The sequence below is a fragment of the Delphinus delphis genome, chromosome 2 (assembly GCF_949987515.2).
Source record: "Delphinus delphis chromosome 2, mDelDel1.2, whole genome shotgun sequence".
NCBI classification, from domain to species: Eukaryota; Metazoa; Chordata; class Mammalia; order Artiodactyla; family Delphinidae; genus Delphinus; species Delphinus delphis.
In genome coordinates this window covers 120,286,668-120,303,262 of record NC_082684.1, presented here as the reverse complement: position 1 = coordinate 120,303,262, position 16,595 = coordinate 120,286,668, and the positions used below count along the sequence as shown (strand labels likewise).

At 40.7% G+C, this 16,595-nt stretch overlaps 1 protein-coding gene and 1 pseudogene across 1 annotated transcript in view; one reads left to right on the top strand and one right to left on the bottom strand.

Moving 5' to 3' along the window:
• LRRK1 (leucine rich repeat kinase 1) overlaps positions 1-16,595 on the bottom strand; it is a 123,112-nt gene that overhangs the window by 89,194 nt on the left and 17,323 nt on the right. The window lies entirely within an intron of this gene.
• Positions 2,390-15,692, top strand: LOC132421186 (large ribosomal subunit protein eL39-like; annotated as a pseudogene).

Here is a 16,595-nt window from a genome sequence, read left to right as displayed (position 1 = left end):
CTCTCTTGATTCAAAATCTGTGGCATCTTCTGTACATCCTGGAAAAGACACTAACGTTTTACTTGAATATATACTTTTTCAAAAATTACATTTACCTCCATCAATAGAGTAGCAAAAGGTAAACATATACCTAACAACCCAGAATTCACTGCAGAATAAACAAGAGTAAACTTTAGGATGCTACTGACCTGGTCATAATTGTTTAATGACCTTCCTGTGCCATCCTCCATCGAGTCCCTGTGTGGCCAAACCCGGGGGTTGGGGGCTGTCCCTCCCCAGAGGTGACGCCCTCCTGGCACTGCAGTGGCTCACCCACTGTTGCCCTGGGCTTACCGGCCTCCAGCAAGAAGGATGCTTCTTTCTTTGCCAGCTGTCACTCTAGGGTTTAGCCTCAGCAGCAGTTTTCATCTCTGGGTCACATTACGGTGAAATCCAACCCTTTATTTCTTCGGGGAAGAGGCAGAGGTTGGGGGGGTGTAGAGGGCGACATGACCCCAGGGTGACTCTTGGCAGTAATTCCTCACTGACTCCAGATGGCTGGTGCTCAGTCCCATCAAGCTGGGCCATCAGACCCAGCATCAGAAAAGAAAGCAAAGATAGCAGTGGCATTCACCAGGGGCCTCGCTCACGGCTCACGTAGAGCAGAGCTCCAGCCACGCAGGCTGAGCGTTTCTCATACCAGCAAAGCCTCCCAGCACAGATGTAAAACTTCTCTGTGGATATTCTCACCAAATCACTGGAAATAAATTTTTGTTAATAAAAGGGGCATGGGCGGTTATACCTATGAGCAGGCTGTGCAGAGGGAAATCGCACATGAAAGTGCAGTTTTCTTTAGAAACAAAACATACAATTAATTATTAAGATTCCATGTTATGTCCACCTGACACAGCGAAAAATTTAATGAGTTCTAATATTCATTGCTGGCCAGAGTGTGGTGAAAACTGTACACTTGTCAATGTGGGAAGGCTTACTGAGACAGGCTGGGACTGGGACCCTTTGCTGTAGTGCTGCAATGCTTGCACCTGGACATATGTCTTCTGGAGTTACAAAATACAAAGAAACTATAAGGGACTAAAAATAACTGTGTGCATGTGTACTTGGGGCAAATTATGGACAAAAAGATACAAAAAGACCAAAAAAGCTAACTGCCACTTCTGAGGAGCAGGGAGCAAAAGCAGGGTACTGCGCATGCCCCTTGCACACAATGCTACCAAAGAGGTGGGCAAAACACCTAAGCCACTCCTCCTGTTGAACTCCTGGACACACCCCTACCCTCACCCCATATAAGGGACCAGCTCGCCACCCCCCCCCCCCCCCCCAGGGAGCAGAGCAAGAAAGGGAAACTCTTCTTTGTTCTTGCTCCCCACTGCTGCATCAGAGGTCCCAATAAAGTCTTGCTGAATTTCTTGTCTGGCCTCTGATCAATTTCTATTGATTAAGGAAGGCCAAGAACCCTGGTCGGTATCAACAGCAACACTATGAGTAGGTGTCATGGCTGTCATTTTACAGATGACGGAGGCCAAGATGAAGACACTTCACAGTGACAGGCTGGCAAGGAGCAGGGGCAAGAGTGACAGCAGCAAGTCTTTGTGACCCTAGAGCCCATAGAAATCCTACTATTCTTCTTTCCAGTTTATTATTTTTTCCCATAGGAAACATTTTTAAATTGAAGTATACTTGATTTACAATGTTGTGTTAATTTCTGCTGTACAGCAAAGTGATTCAGTTATACAATATATACAATCTTTTTTTGGGGCGGGCGGGGGGGCTTGCCACCCCTTGCAACGTGCAGGATCTTAGTTCCTTAATTAGGGATCGAACCTGTGCCCCCTTCAGTGGAAGCACTGAGTCCTAACCACTGGACCACCAGGGAATTCCCCTATACATTCTTTTTTTTTTTTTTTTTAATTTTTATTGGAGTATAGTTGCTTTGCAATGTTGTGTTAGTTTCTGCTGTACAGCAAAGTGAATCAGCTAAATGTATACATCCCCTCTTTTTTGGATTTCCTTCCCATTTAGGTCACCACAGAGCATTGAGTAGAGTTCCCTGTGCTATACGGTATGCACTCATTAGCTACCTATTTTATATATAGTAGTGTATATATGTCAATCCCAATCTCCCAATTCATCAACCCCCACTTCCCCCCCCCCTTGTATCCATACGTCCATTTTCTACATCTGTGTCTCTCTTCTTTCCAGTTTAATACTTGAGATAGACTGCATGTTTTGTCCCCCTAAATTTCATGTTAACCATAATCCCCAGTATGATAGTATTAGGAGGTGGGTCTCCAGGAACTGACTGGCTTATGAAGGTGGAGCTGCCATGATGGGATTAGTGCCCTCCCAGAAGAGACAGAGACCTTACTTCTCTGTCCCACATGAGGACACGATGAGAAGATGGCCATCCACAACCAGGAAGTGGGTCTTCACCAAGAACAGAATCAGCCAGTACCTCATCCTGGACTTCCCAGCCTCCGACGTGAGAAGTAAATGCCTGTTGTTTAAGGCACCCAGTGTGTGGCAATTTTATAGCAGCCTGAGCCGACGAAAATAGTAGAACCTCAAGATACTTCAAAATGAGGAGCTACCATGCAGCCATTAAAACTGATGATAATGGAGACTAAGGAAAAGTACAGAAAAGACTTATACAATATTAAGCTAAAAGAATAGAATATGGAACACAGACAGTGAAAAATGGAAAAAATATATAATACAGAAGATTGGTTGATGTCATTTGAAAATAGGCAAAGTGAAAGAATTTATTTTGGGAAAAAAGAAGAGTTCTAATGAGTATAGTCTATTATTTTTGTTTACAAAAATTTAGTCTGTCTGTTTCTCTCTGTTTAGAAAGAAAAGCTGAGGAACACAAGTACATGATAGCAGCAGGTGAAATGATCAGAGATTTTTTTCTATTTGTGTTTTTCTGTGTTTGCCAATATCTTTCCCTTTTTCTCATCAGTTTGTATTGATTTTGAAATTAAGAAAAAGAAAATGATGAAGTGTATCCAGAACAAAGTTGACTACTTTCAGTCTGACTTAATGAACTAGTCCTTTGATGGTATTATTCAAGCTAAAGCAACTCTTGGGTATACCAAGTCTTGACTCAGTTGCTCTGGAAATAAAGAGAACAAGAAAATTTCCCAGAAAATAACTGGCAAAGGTGTCATGGACTTTAAAAGAGAAGATAAAATGGTCTATGATAACATTTAGTATATCAGTAATTGGTACCATTTATTGAGTACTGCCAGATGCTATAAGAAACGCCCTGCATACATCTGCCTTCCTCCCAACACCCATGCAAGGCAGGGTTCTCATCACCACTTTCCACCAGATGACCAGTGCTCCAGGTGATTGGTGAAAGTGCCTCCACCCAGCTCCTAACAGCAGAGCTGGGACTTGAACCCTGGGCACCTGTCGTCAAAGTCCAACCCCTTACTTCCCAGGCTGGGTGTGCCCAACCAAACATGGGGCAATTATTCAGAATGTAGTGTCCTTGGCAAACATGTAGGAACTAAAAGGTGAGATGATTCTGTCTCATTAGATGGAAAAAACAGATCCTCCATGAATTCAGTAGCAGTGGAAGAGAGACACAGAAATACAGAGCTACAAAGATGAATTCTTTCCAACACTTAGTTCCTCTCCCAAAAATTCATTTATTTATTGCTCATTCATTTTATAAACAATACTTACTATGTGCTGAGCTAGAGCCTGAGGACACACCTTGATGAGACAGGCAGGAAGAGCTAGAGTGTGAAGCTGTATTCTTCCCAGATTTTACTTTTTTTTTTGTAATTGAAGTATGGTTGATTTACAATGTTGTGTTAATTTCTGCTGTATAGCAAAGTGATTCAGTTATACATATATATACACACATTCTTTTTTAAAATTCTTTTCCATTATGGTTTATCACAGGATATTGAATATAGTTCCCTGTGCTATACAGTAGGACCTTGTTGTTTATCCCAGATCTTACTTTTTTTTTTTTTTAAAGAAGACTGGGTTTTAAATTTTTATTAATTTATTTATTTTGGCTGTGACGTGCGGCATGTGGTATCTTAGTTCCCCGACCAGGGATCAAACCTGTGCCCCCTGCAGTGGAAGTGCGGAGTCTTAACCACTGGACCACCAGGAAAGTCCAGATTTTACTTTTAAACATCTACAACAAATGCCACGCTCGAGAGACTTGGGATGGTCAACAGACACTGACCTGGTCAAGAAAGATGAACCATCCTTCTGAGGAAACAAAAATCACAGAAGTAAGACAGTTCCTTTATTTAATACTCACATAATATAAAAAGGTGCAATCTGAAGATATAAAAAGAAATAGTCATACTCTGATCTCTGGGGAGGTGATTGTGGGCTGGGCCCACTGAGGGCTGGGCCAACCTCTGTCACTGCAATCCTGCTTCCAGGGAAGTGACTAAGGGAATAATTCTATACATTTAAAAAGCACTATGCAGGGACTTCCCTGGTGGTGCAGTGGTTAAGAATCCACCTGCCAATGCAGGGGACACGGACGGGTTCGAGCCCTGGTCTGGGAAGATCCCACATGCCGCGGAGGAACTAAGCCCGTGTGCCACAACTACTGAGCCTGCGCTCTAGAGCCCGCGAGCCACAACTACTGAGGCTGCGTGCTGCAACTACTGAAGCCCACACGCCTAGAGCCTGTGCTCCGCAACAAGAGAAGCCCCTGCTCGCCGCAACTAGCAAAAGCTCATGCGCAGCAACGAAGACCCAACACAGCTAAAAATAAATAAATTTATTTTAAAAAAGCACTATGCAGGAAAACAAAAGGAAACATGCATAAAGATGCTGATTTCTGCATGGCTTAGTATAGCAAAGAATGGTGGTTTTGTAAATTATTAAATGCATTAAAATGCTTATCACATCGAGCACATGGAGGGACCCCACAACACAGGAAACTGACCGGAAGGAAAGACCCCAGATGATAACTTTGGTTTTTCTCATGTGATGGAATTTGAGGTTATCTTTTCCCCATTTCCTCTATTTTCCAGTTATTTCTCTGTTACTGCTATAATGGAAAAATAGTTTTTTAAAATACATCTTTCAGATTAACAACGTGAAATTTCTAACTAAATCCAAATTCCTCTGGGCAAAGATGGACACAAGGAAAGAAGAAAATATCTCAATCCAGAGGGAAATTTAGGATGAGGCACCAAGATTTTTCCAGTCGTGTCTTTTACTGAGAACTGTGAACCATGCTAACACACGTGGCAACAGAAATAGAACTGTACTAAAATGAGAAGACTTGGGTTCAAGTCCCAGTCTATTGCTCAACAGCTGCATGGTCTTGGCAAGTATTTGAGATGTCTGAATCTTGTCATCTTCTTGTGAAAAACAGAAACGAAAACAAAATCCCCAAACAAAAAATGACACATATAACAATGCTGAAAAATGCATGCTCCCCAAAATAAAAGGACTGGCACACAAATGGGGGTTATTTCCATAATGCCTGTCCCCTTCCCCCCAACTCCAGGCAACTGTGAGGCACTGACACTGCACCCCCACTTTCTCTGTGGACCTCAGGCTCCCTCAGCCTTCACTCTTGTGTCTCTCCCTCCTGGAAGGAGCCCCACCCCTTCCCTGCTTCCAGGCCCAGTATGGATGCTACCCCCCAGGGAGCCCTGGGGCCCTTCCCATGGGCTTCCTTCTCCTCCCTCTGTCTGCACCTGGCCTGACTGGGACCACCCCTGTTGTGAGGATCTGTCTGCCTCCCTTCTGCTTGGTGGTGCCGGCAAGCTGGGCCTGCAGATACTCAGTCAGCATCGTGTGTCCCTAGCACTGTGCCATGCACATAGTAGGTGCTCATTAACAACTTCTTGGATTCAACTCACTGGGCTTCCAGAGCTCTCTGTGTGTCAGTGAGGGAGGGGTTCACTCTAATCTTGCCCATCTGCAATATCATTCAGGATGGCCACAGGGCACAGAATTCTCCTGGTAAAAGAGAAGGACACCTTCAGGCCCTTCTGGATTTTCCTTTCCACCAATTCTTCTTTAAATGCTTGATAAAATTCACCAGTGAAGTCATTTGGGCCTGGCTTTTCTTTGTGGCGCATTTTTAAAATTATTAATTCAATCTCTCTACTTGTTATAAGTCTGTACAGATTTCCTATTCTTTCTTGAGTCAGTTTAGGTAGTTTGTGTCTTTCTAAGGATTTATCCACCTCATTTAAGGTACTGAATTTGTTGGTGTACAACTGTCCATAGTATTCTCTTATAATTATTTTTTATTTATGTACAGTTGACAGTGATGTCCCCTTTTCATTCCTGATCTTAGTAATCTGAGCCTTGTCGCTTATTTTTCTTGGTCATTCTAAGTGAAAATTTGTAAATATTTTTTTCAAAGAACCAACTTTTGGTAGATTTCTCTGATTTTCTCTATTGTTTTTCTAGTCTCTATTTCATTTATTTCTGCTCTAATCTTTGTTCTTCCCTCTGCTTGCTGTGGGTTTAATCTGTTCCTTCTTTTCTAGTTTCTTAAGATGGAAGGTTAGGATATTGATTTGAGATCTTCTTTTTTAATATAGGTGGGTATAGCTATAAATTTCCTTCTAAGCACTGCTTTACCTGCATCCTCTAAGTTTTAGCATGTTGTGTTTTGTTTTCATTCATATCAATGTGTGCTCTAATTTCCCTTGTGATTTCTTCTTTAACTCACTGGTTATTTAGGAGCATGTTGTTTCATTTCCACATATTTGTGAATTTCCCAAATTTCCTTCTGTTATTGATTTCTAATTTTATACCACTGTGGTCAGAGAACATATTTTGTTTTATTTCAATCCTTTTAAATTTATTGAGGCTTGTTTTATGGACAAACACAATTTAAACACATAAAGAAAAATCTCCACAAAACTCTATGTGTCCTAAAACACACAGACTAGATAAAAGGACAAATGACAAATGAGAAAGGAAAATTAGAATGACCAATTAGAAAAGAAAACCCTATATTACAGACAAAGGGTTAATATGATGAAAGAAGCATGCTCTTACATTGCTGGAGGGAATACAAAATTGCACAGCCTCCATGGAGGGGAATTACCAATACCTAGCAAAATTACATCTGTATTTTCCCTCAGCCCAACACTCTGTATTTTAGACATTTATGCCAAAGATACAACAGCAAAAATGCAAAATGATGTCTACACAAGATTATTTATTGCATCATTATTGCAGGGGAAACAATCTAGATGTCCATCTATAGAGAACTGGCTACAGAAACTATGGGACTTCTGTAATCAGAGTCCTATGCGAAGGTAAGAAGGAAAGAGAAAGAGTTCTATATACTGGGGCGTCATCTCCTACTGTTTTGTGATTCTCAGGGCAGCTCCCATTACCTCCCCCCTGGATGGGACACACAACATCCCAGCCCCCAATGACCCTGTGTGCTGGGTCTGCTCACCCCATCCTAGAGCTGGGAAGGCAGAGGCTCAGCTGAGGGCAAATGAGGAGCCTGAATTATGCCCCAAAGTGGCAGCTCTGGCACAGTGCAGAAGAACAAGTGCAGCACTTGTGGTTCCTGAAAGAGGGAGAGGCCCACGCCCTGTACTTATGGGTAACTGCCAAGGATTCTCCCCATGCCCGTCCATAATCTCCATGCATCCTTAAGTACTGACGGTGAGGAGAAAACCTGCAAGGAGGTGTCCTGCCTCTATCTCCTCATTCTCCTAGGCAGAGTGCACTTTTCTGGTGCAGGGCGGTCAGGGCAGGCTGCTGAGGTATCTGCACTGGAAAGAGCAGAAGCAGGGCAGACAGACAGACATACACTCACCAAGACAAGACAGGTTGGCTTTGGGGGAAATACCTGGAGGTCTCTTGAGAATACAAGATTAGAGATTGAGGATAGAGACTGCATTCTGTGAACTTCTGGGAAAGATCTGGGCAAACGAGTTCAGAGGCTTAGCTGTATGCTTTAAATGGAATTCCCTGTGGATGTCCTGTTGAGAAACTTCAGTAAAGATTTAAACTTCTTTTTGATTTTGTTTTAAGATTCCAGGCTGGAGTTTCCTTGGAATACAGAGGTTATGAGTGATTTCCCTGAATCTCACATATATATTCATTTCTCCTCTTCTTCCTTTTTAACAAATGGAATATACTATGATTATGTTCTACAACTTGCTTCCCTCACTTAAAAGTTCTGTGTCGGCACATGGAGATCCATCATACCTGTTTTCATGGTAGCCCTTTGTCCTCATTGATGGACATTTAGGGCATGTCTAGTTCTGTGTAATCCCCTTCACTGCTGTGCTGAACATCCCTACCTGTGCATTTCTCACCTGAACTGTATCTCCAGGTTAAATTCCTAGCAGTGGAAGGAGCAGAGGATATAGTCAGCCTTGATTTTTATAAAGATTGCCAATTTGCTTTTCCAAAAGTTGCATCAATTATATCCTTACTTAATTATCAACTCAATATTAGTTTAAAATAAAATATGAAAAACAGCATAAGTTATATCTTTGCTGCCTTAAATAATATCAAACTTCCTGATTGTTTCCAATCTGCAAAGCAAAATAACATATCTCATAATTGGTTCTGGTTTCCATTTCTTTCCATATGAATGACATTCGGCATATTTTCATGTTTACCCATCATCTATCTTTTTCAATGAACTAAACTCTATTTTTTGGTTCATTTGAAAATTGTAATATTCTTTCTATCATTGATTTGCCAGTGCTTTTTGTGGTATATGTTGAAGATAGTTTTTACCTATTTGTTGGTTGTCACTTGAGAGGCTTTTCTACAGAATAGTTCTAACTGTTATGTAATCATTGTATTAATCTTCTCCTTTATGATATCTGGGTTTTGTGCTGTGCTTAGGAAAAAGTCCCTCTCCCTCCAAAATTATTTTAATTTATCATTTTCATAGACTTTTAATGGTGTTCATTTTTATGTTTAAATATTTGATTCATCTGAAATTGATTTTGGTGTGGAAGTGAGAAAGCAATATGTTATTTTTGTCCTATTGCCAAGTAAACTTTCTTTTCTGGACTAATTTGAAATCCTAAATAGTAAAGCAAAAGCAATGTGCATTTGGACCTGTTTTTTTTTTTGGCCGCGAGGCATGTGGGATCTTAGCTCCCCAACCGGGGATCAAACCTGCATTGGAAGGTGAAGCCTTAACAACTGGACCACCAGGGAAGTCCCATTTTGGCTTATTTTTGAGTTGCTACTCTGTCCCATTGCTTTCCCTGTCCTTTCCATTTCTACTCTCCAACACATTTCATTACTATGGCATTGTAATAATTCTAACATATGATGGAACTACTCTGCCCTCCTCTCAACTGACCTCCTCCTCATTTGAATCTTCTTGGCTATTCTTATATGCTTATTTTTCTAGGTAGAATTTATTATTCTTTGTTCATGTTCTAAAAAGAAATCCTGTTTGTATTTTAACTGCAAGTGCACTGAATTATAAAATCAACATGTAGAGAATTGACATATTTACAATGTTGTCTTCCTATACAAGAGGACTATTTGTCATTTTTAAAATTGAAGTACAGCTGACTTACAATATTATATTAGTTTCAGGTGTACAATAATAGTGATTCGAGATTTTTATAGATTATACTCCATTTAAAGTTATTATAAAATATTGGTTATATTCCCTGTGCTGTACATTACACTCTTGTATCTTATTTATTTTATACCTAGTAGTTCATACTTCTTCCTCCCCTTCCTTGATCTTGTCTCCCCCCACACCCTCCCCTCTGGTAACCACTAGCTTGTTCTCTGTAGCTGTGAGTCTGTTTCTATCTTCTTATATTCACTTGTTTGTTTTATTTTTTTAGATTCCACATATAAGTGAAAACATACAGTATTTGTCTTTCTCTGTCTGACTTATTTCACTTAGCATAATACCCTCCGGGTCCATCCATGTTGTTGTAAATTGCAAAATTTCATTCTTTTTTATGGGTGAGTAATATTCCATTGTACATATATACCACATCTTCTTTATCCATTCATCTATTGATGGACACTTAAGCTGCTTTCATATCTTGGCTATTGTAAATAATGCTACTGTGAACATTGGGGTGCATATATCTTTTTGAATTAATGTTTTCATTTTCTTTGGATATGAACCCAGGAGTGGAATGGCTGGATCATATAGTAGTTCTATTTTTAATTTTTTGAGGAACCTGTATACTGTTTTCCATAGTGTTTGCACCAATTTACATTCTCACCAACAGTGCACAAGTGTTCCCTTTTCTCCACATCCTTGCCAATATTTGTTATTTGTAGACATTTTGATGATTTGATGATAGCCATTCTGAGAGGTATAAGGTAGTATCTCATCGTGGTTTTGATTTGCATTTCCCTGATGATTAGTGATGTTGAGCATCTTTTCATGTGCCTGTTGGCTATCTGTATGTCTTCTTTGGAAAAATGCCTATTCAGGTCCTCTGCCCATTTTTTAATCAGGTTTTTTTTTTTTTTTATAGTGAGTTGTATGAGTTCTTTATATATTTTGGATATTTACCCCTTATCAGATTTACTTAAATATTCTTAAAGTTTCCTTCATACGATCCTGTATATTTATCATGAATTCCCCTAGACAGTGTACATTTAATTTATATTAATTCAATAATTAAGAAAAAAGCAAAACATTTCTACTTATAGCCCCTTGGACATTCAAAGTTCTCATTTCAGTTCTTCTGGGCTTGTAAATTGATCTGGATAGGGCATCTAGTTACCCACTAGATACAATGTCAATGCGAAGAGCTCCTAGGAAAGATAAGGAAAGATCAATGAAGTCCTAGAGGTTGATAAGCAAAAGATATGAAGAGAGAGTTCAAAAAAAGTAAATATAACCAGCTCTTACACACACTAAAACATACCTAAGCCTCACTTATCATAAGAGAAATGCATATTAAAACTATACTGAGACACCATTTTTCACACATCAGATTAGGAAAAACCAAAAATTTGATAACAAACACTGTTGTCAGGCCTATAGGGAAACAGGCAAGCACATACATTGTGGAGGTTGGGTGTAAACAGGAAAAACTCCCATGGAGGGTGATTTGGCACTATCTGGCAGATTTTCAGAAGCATATGTCCTTTGACCCATCACTTTGAGAATTTATTGCGTAGATATGCTTGTATACATGTGAAAAGACATCACAGCATTTTTTGTTGTAACAAAATATTAAGAATAGCCCAAATGTCCAGTAAAGGAGACTGCTTACATAAACTGAGGTACAACACAATAGAATTCTGTGCATTTGTCAAAAGAATGATGATGATGATAGCACGAATGTGTGAAAGAAACAGGCAAGGTACAGAACTGTGTGTGTGATCAGCTATACATTGTATAAAAGAGGGAAAATAAGAATCTATATTTGTTTTGCTTGTATACACATAAAGACATTCTGTAGGGATGTAAAAATCAAAGAATGGTTTTTGAGCTGTGTGACTATATTCAAACAACTAAAGTTTTAAGATCTTGGCAAGGAAAAATACATGAAGTCATTTGCTCTGCCTTTTCCTCTGCATGTCTTCAGGCAGAGATACACACCCTTGAGTTCAAACAACAAAAATTGACTCCAGCTGATTTGCCTCAAAACAGGGACTGCCATCTGCCTTCTAAATCCCAAAGCAGGCAAACCAAAAAAAGCAACAAGCCAGGATCAGGGGTCCTCTGTAGCTCGCAGAGTTATGAGTTGATGTATTTAACTCGTAGATTTGAAGGGAAGCCCTTGGGTGATTACAACGTGGCCGCTGAAAAGTTAAAAGCAAACACCACAAATGTATCTGCATAAAGGATAATGCTTAACAGAAGCAAACGCCTGCAGCCTCACCCCTTTGCCCTGAGACAAAAACGCAGAGAAGATCTTCAGTCTGAGCAAGAGTTTACATTCCTGGGTGCCGCACTCCTCTGTGGCTGGGTTTGTAGCCTGTGGCTGAGTTGGACCAGACCGCTCTGTGATTGCCACATTCACAGCTATTTTCCTCTATGGAAATGCCCACTCACATAGTACAAACTTCTTCAGTTAATACAAACCCTGGCCAGACAACAATATGGCCCTTTGTTTTTATGAGTGATATTCTGATCATTAAAGCAAGAAGCTCCATGATTCCTCAGAAACCGCAAACATCCCAAGAATGCCTGGGTTCTGCTACTGTGGCCCTTTGCCCACCGAAACCTGACTCAGCCGTCACTATTTCTCGATGAGTTCAAGGCACTCCTTATGGACAGTTTTCAGCTGAACATTTAAAAGATACTCATGAGTATTAGAACTTCAAGCTTTAGTAGGAAACAAACAGATTTTGCTAATCTGGTCCAAAAAAGCATTCTGAAGATAAGGCAAGGAAAGATTTTGACTTTAATGAAAACATTTTCAATTAAAATTTAAACAGTTTTAATTAAAACAATTTTGATGATTAGATTAGGGGTCATCACATTTCAGTGATAGACACATTCGAAAATGAGGACTGGACACGTTGTAAATTCCATGCTTTCTATGGCTTCAAGCCCAATAAAATCAAAGGCCTCCCATTTTTAAGGACCTCCCCATTTTTATCAGTGTAATATTATTATCAGTTTCAGTTAACAGAACTAGAGTCCAGGTGAGGCTACATAATTTACTGAGTAACTACCAAGCATGCACACTTCGCATGGTGCTAAGCATTCTGCAAACAGATTCTAACCATTTCTGTGTTACAGATGAGGACTGGGGTGCAGAGGGACCAGGATTTGAACCCAGCTCCTTCCGACTGCAAAGTCCACATCCTTGACACCATCACTCAGTTTCTCCTGCAAATTGCACACCTCAGAGATGCCAAGGAGATGCTGGGAGATAGGATCCAGACAGCAGGCTGAGATAGGATCCAGACAGGAGGCTGAGCCCTGGCTGTAGCCACAACCTCCTGCCCCAAGTCCTTAAAAGTTATTTATTTATATATATATACCAAACTCAACAAGCCATGTGAACACAGAAAACAAGAAGGAGACCTAATAGGTCCAGAAACCATCGTGCATGAGGTAGGCAAGGTTCAGGAGTGCTCCAAGGCTGCCTGGAGCGCATAGGGGAAGCAAGGCCCCTAGAGCCACCAGCAGGGGGACTGCTCGGAGGGGAAACTCACAGTAAGCCTTTCTCCAGCCTGCGCCAGGCAGTGGGGGGAAGAGGTTTCTGCCCCCTGTGCACTAGAGAGGAAGTGTGGAACTTTAGGTGGTGGGTGACACTCAGGCAGCTCGTGGAGTCCCCCACCCAGAAGACATACTCTGGGTGCACCCCCAGGACAGTCCACTGCAGTCTCCCTGCCCCCCTATCTGCAGGCTGCGTTGACCAAAACTGCGTTCACAGACAGCTATGGGGAATCCCAAACACAAAGGTCAACATCCAACCATGTACCCACAAACATTTGAGGAAGATGAATGCCATAAAGGAGAAGCACCCAATTCCGATAACAGAGCCTGCAAGCAGGGCAGGAAGAGACCCCTCCCCACCCCCATCCCTACACACAGAAAGTGAAGCTAAATTGAGTTCTCTGCTTATTTAGCCAAGGACCCAGTGCCACTGGGAGCATGTTGACCCCCCCAGGGCAGGAGAGGGTGAGGCATATCCCACCGCAGTTCCCCCTTGGGCCTCAGAGTTCCCAAGGGGAAGTCAGCAGTTGACAGTGACAATGCTTAGGCAAGGTAGGGTCTTTCCAGATCTGAGAGCCTGTATCTCTTGCTGCACCCTTACATTACTGTTCAGTGGGAAAACCTACACAAATAACCCAGTCACCGAGATAAGGGAGTGTGGACAAACTCTGGACTCTTTGGTTGATGATTAACTTGCTATCAGCAACCACTACTCTCATCTGGGAGGAAAAGACCGAGTCAGTGCCTGAGCCCCCCTAAGCAGGATCTCGGGTTCTGGCTTTCCAGAATCTCGGGGTCCCATCTCCATCTAGTACCAGTGTTAGTAAAGCAAGAACAAGACCTTAGAATAAATATGACTGACGTCTTGGAGAGATACAAGAGGACGCAGCATCCATACACAAGAATTGACTGAAAAGCTAGGAGATTAAAACAAAAGAGTTGATCTGTAAAACACAGTAAGTGGGTGGCAGAGTATAATGGAGAGAGCTAGAGGACAAATCAGCAACGTGGAAAACCAAGCAGAGGGTGCAGCAGCAAGACACAAAGAAGTTAAAGTACAGACAAAAAAATTAAAGAGACATGGAAGATGATCCTTGATGTTTTTCAAAACGTGTCTAATAAGAATTCCAGAACCATGTACTCAAATAAATAAGAAACATTCTCAAGTTGAAAAAAAGATGGGTTCTCAGAAGTTAGAGCATACTACTCAAGAAGTTGAAGAGGGGAGGAGTAAATTTAGGAAAAAGAAGAAAATAAAGATAAAAGCAAAAATTAATTAAATAGAGGGACTTCCCTGGTGGTCCAGTGGTTAAGACTCTGTGTTCCCTGGAGAGGGTGTGGAGAAAAGGGAACCCTCTTGCACTGTTGGTGGGAATGTAAATTGATACAGCAACTACGGAGAACAGTATGGAGGTTCCTTAAAAAACTAAAAATAGAACTACCATATGACCCTGAAATCCCACTACTGGGCATATACGAGAAAACCATAATTCAAAAAGAATCATGTACCACAAAGTTCATTGCAGCACTATTTACAATAGCCAGGATATGGAAGCAACCTAAGGGTCCATTAACAGATGAATGGATAAAGAAGATGTGGCATATATATACAATGGAATATTATTCAGCCATAAAAAGAAACAAAATTGAGCTATTTGTAATGAGGTGGATAGACCTAGAGTCTGTCATACAGAGTGAAGTAAGTCAGAAAGAGAGAGACAAATACTGTATGGTAACGCATATATATGGAATCTAAAAAAAAAAAAGGTTCTGAAGAACCTAGGGTCAGGACAGGAATAAAGATGAAGATGTAGAGAATGGACTTGAGGACATGGGGAGGGGGAAGGGTAAGCTGGGACAAAGTGAGAGAGTGGCATTGACATATATACACTACCAAATGTATAATATATAGCTAGTGGGAAACAGCCACATAGCACAGGGAGATCAGCTCCGTGCTTTGTGACCACCTAGAGGGGTGGAATAGAGAGGGTGGGAGGGAGACACAAGAGGGAGGGGGTATGGAGATATATGTATACATATAGTTGATTCACTTTGTTATACAGCAGAAACTAACACAACATTGTAAAGCAATTATACTCCAATAAAGATGCTAAAAAAAAAAAAAGAATTAACGTTCTGAGACTTACAGAAGCTTTCTAATATAATAAACCACTCCAATGTTAAACTTAAAAAAAAAAAGACTGCGTTCCCAATGTAGGGGGCCCGGGTTCCATCCCTGGTCAGGGAACTAGATCCCGCATGCCGCAACTAAGAGCCCGTATGCCACAACAAAGATCCCCCAGGTGGCAAGGAAGATCCCACATCCTGCAACTAAGACATGGCACAGCCAAAAAAAAAAAAAAATTAATTAAATAGAAACCAAAGAGTTTTTGTCCGCCATCTTGGTGTGTGTGGTTAACTCTGTTCCTCACCCTGTCCTCTCCCAAGACTTTCAGGATCAAGCGATTCCTGGCCAAGAAACAGAAGCAGAATCGTCTTATTCTCCAGTGGATTCAGATGAAAATGTAATAAAATCAGGTACAACTCCAAGAGAAGACATTGGAGAAGACCCAATCTGGGTCTATAAGGAATCACACATGAAATGGCATGCGTATTTTTGCTGTATCAAGGTCATGTGCATCTTAACCATATCACTCTGAAAACCACTACTATTTGGACAGCTGGATGTGTTTTATTGGGAAAATAATTTTCCTCTTTGTTTCAATGTTTCTGCACTAGTGGGTTGGCTCAGTAATAAATGTGAGATCTTTCGTTGGAAAAAAATAAATAGAAAGCAAAGACACTAAAAAAAGCAACAACAAAACCCAAAGCTGCTTCTTTCAAAGGACTCATGAAACAATCTTATTGACAGATTGATCAAAAAAATAAGAAACGAGGGTGGGGGTAGCAAAAGTACGGACAATATCTGGAATGAGAAAGGAGACAAAAATATACACTAGAGAATTAAATCATGAGAGATGGCAGGTCTGGGACAGGAACTGGACCACAGGAGCCTGGAATATCTTGTCACATCAGAAAGCAAGGATGTTATCAAAGACTCCTGGGGTTATGTCAAAAGATAGAGAAACCAACCCAAAGGGGCTTCAGCTGGCAAAAGATGAATAATTTTAGCATCAGAAATAAAAAAGTAAAAATTCATGAATGAGCAATAATATTAAAAGGACACACTTTATCGGTCACCTTTGAAAGATGCTAGGGAATTGATCCATTTTCAGAAAATGAAATAATTAAAATAAGGGAAAGATTCATTCATCCTGACTTTCACATACAAACTGTATCTCAAGGTACCACAGAGTTGATGGGAGAAAGTCCTTCTTTAGAGATACATTTCAGCTAGATGAAGAAAGAATGGTAGACTTAAAATATCACCACTTCACAACCCCAAAGAAATAACTGATATAAAGCAATGATTGATGACTGATAAAATCATTAGGTGAAAAGCTGAAAAACCATTACAACCTTTATGATG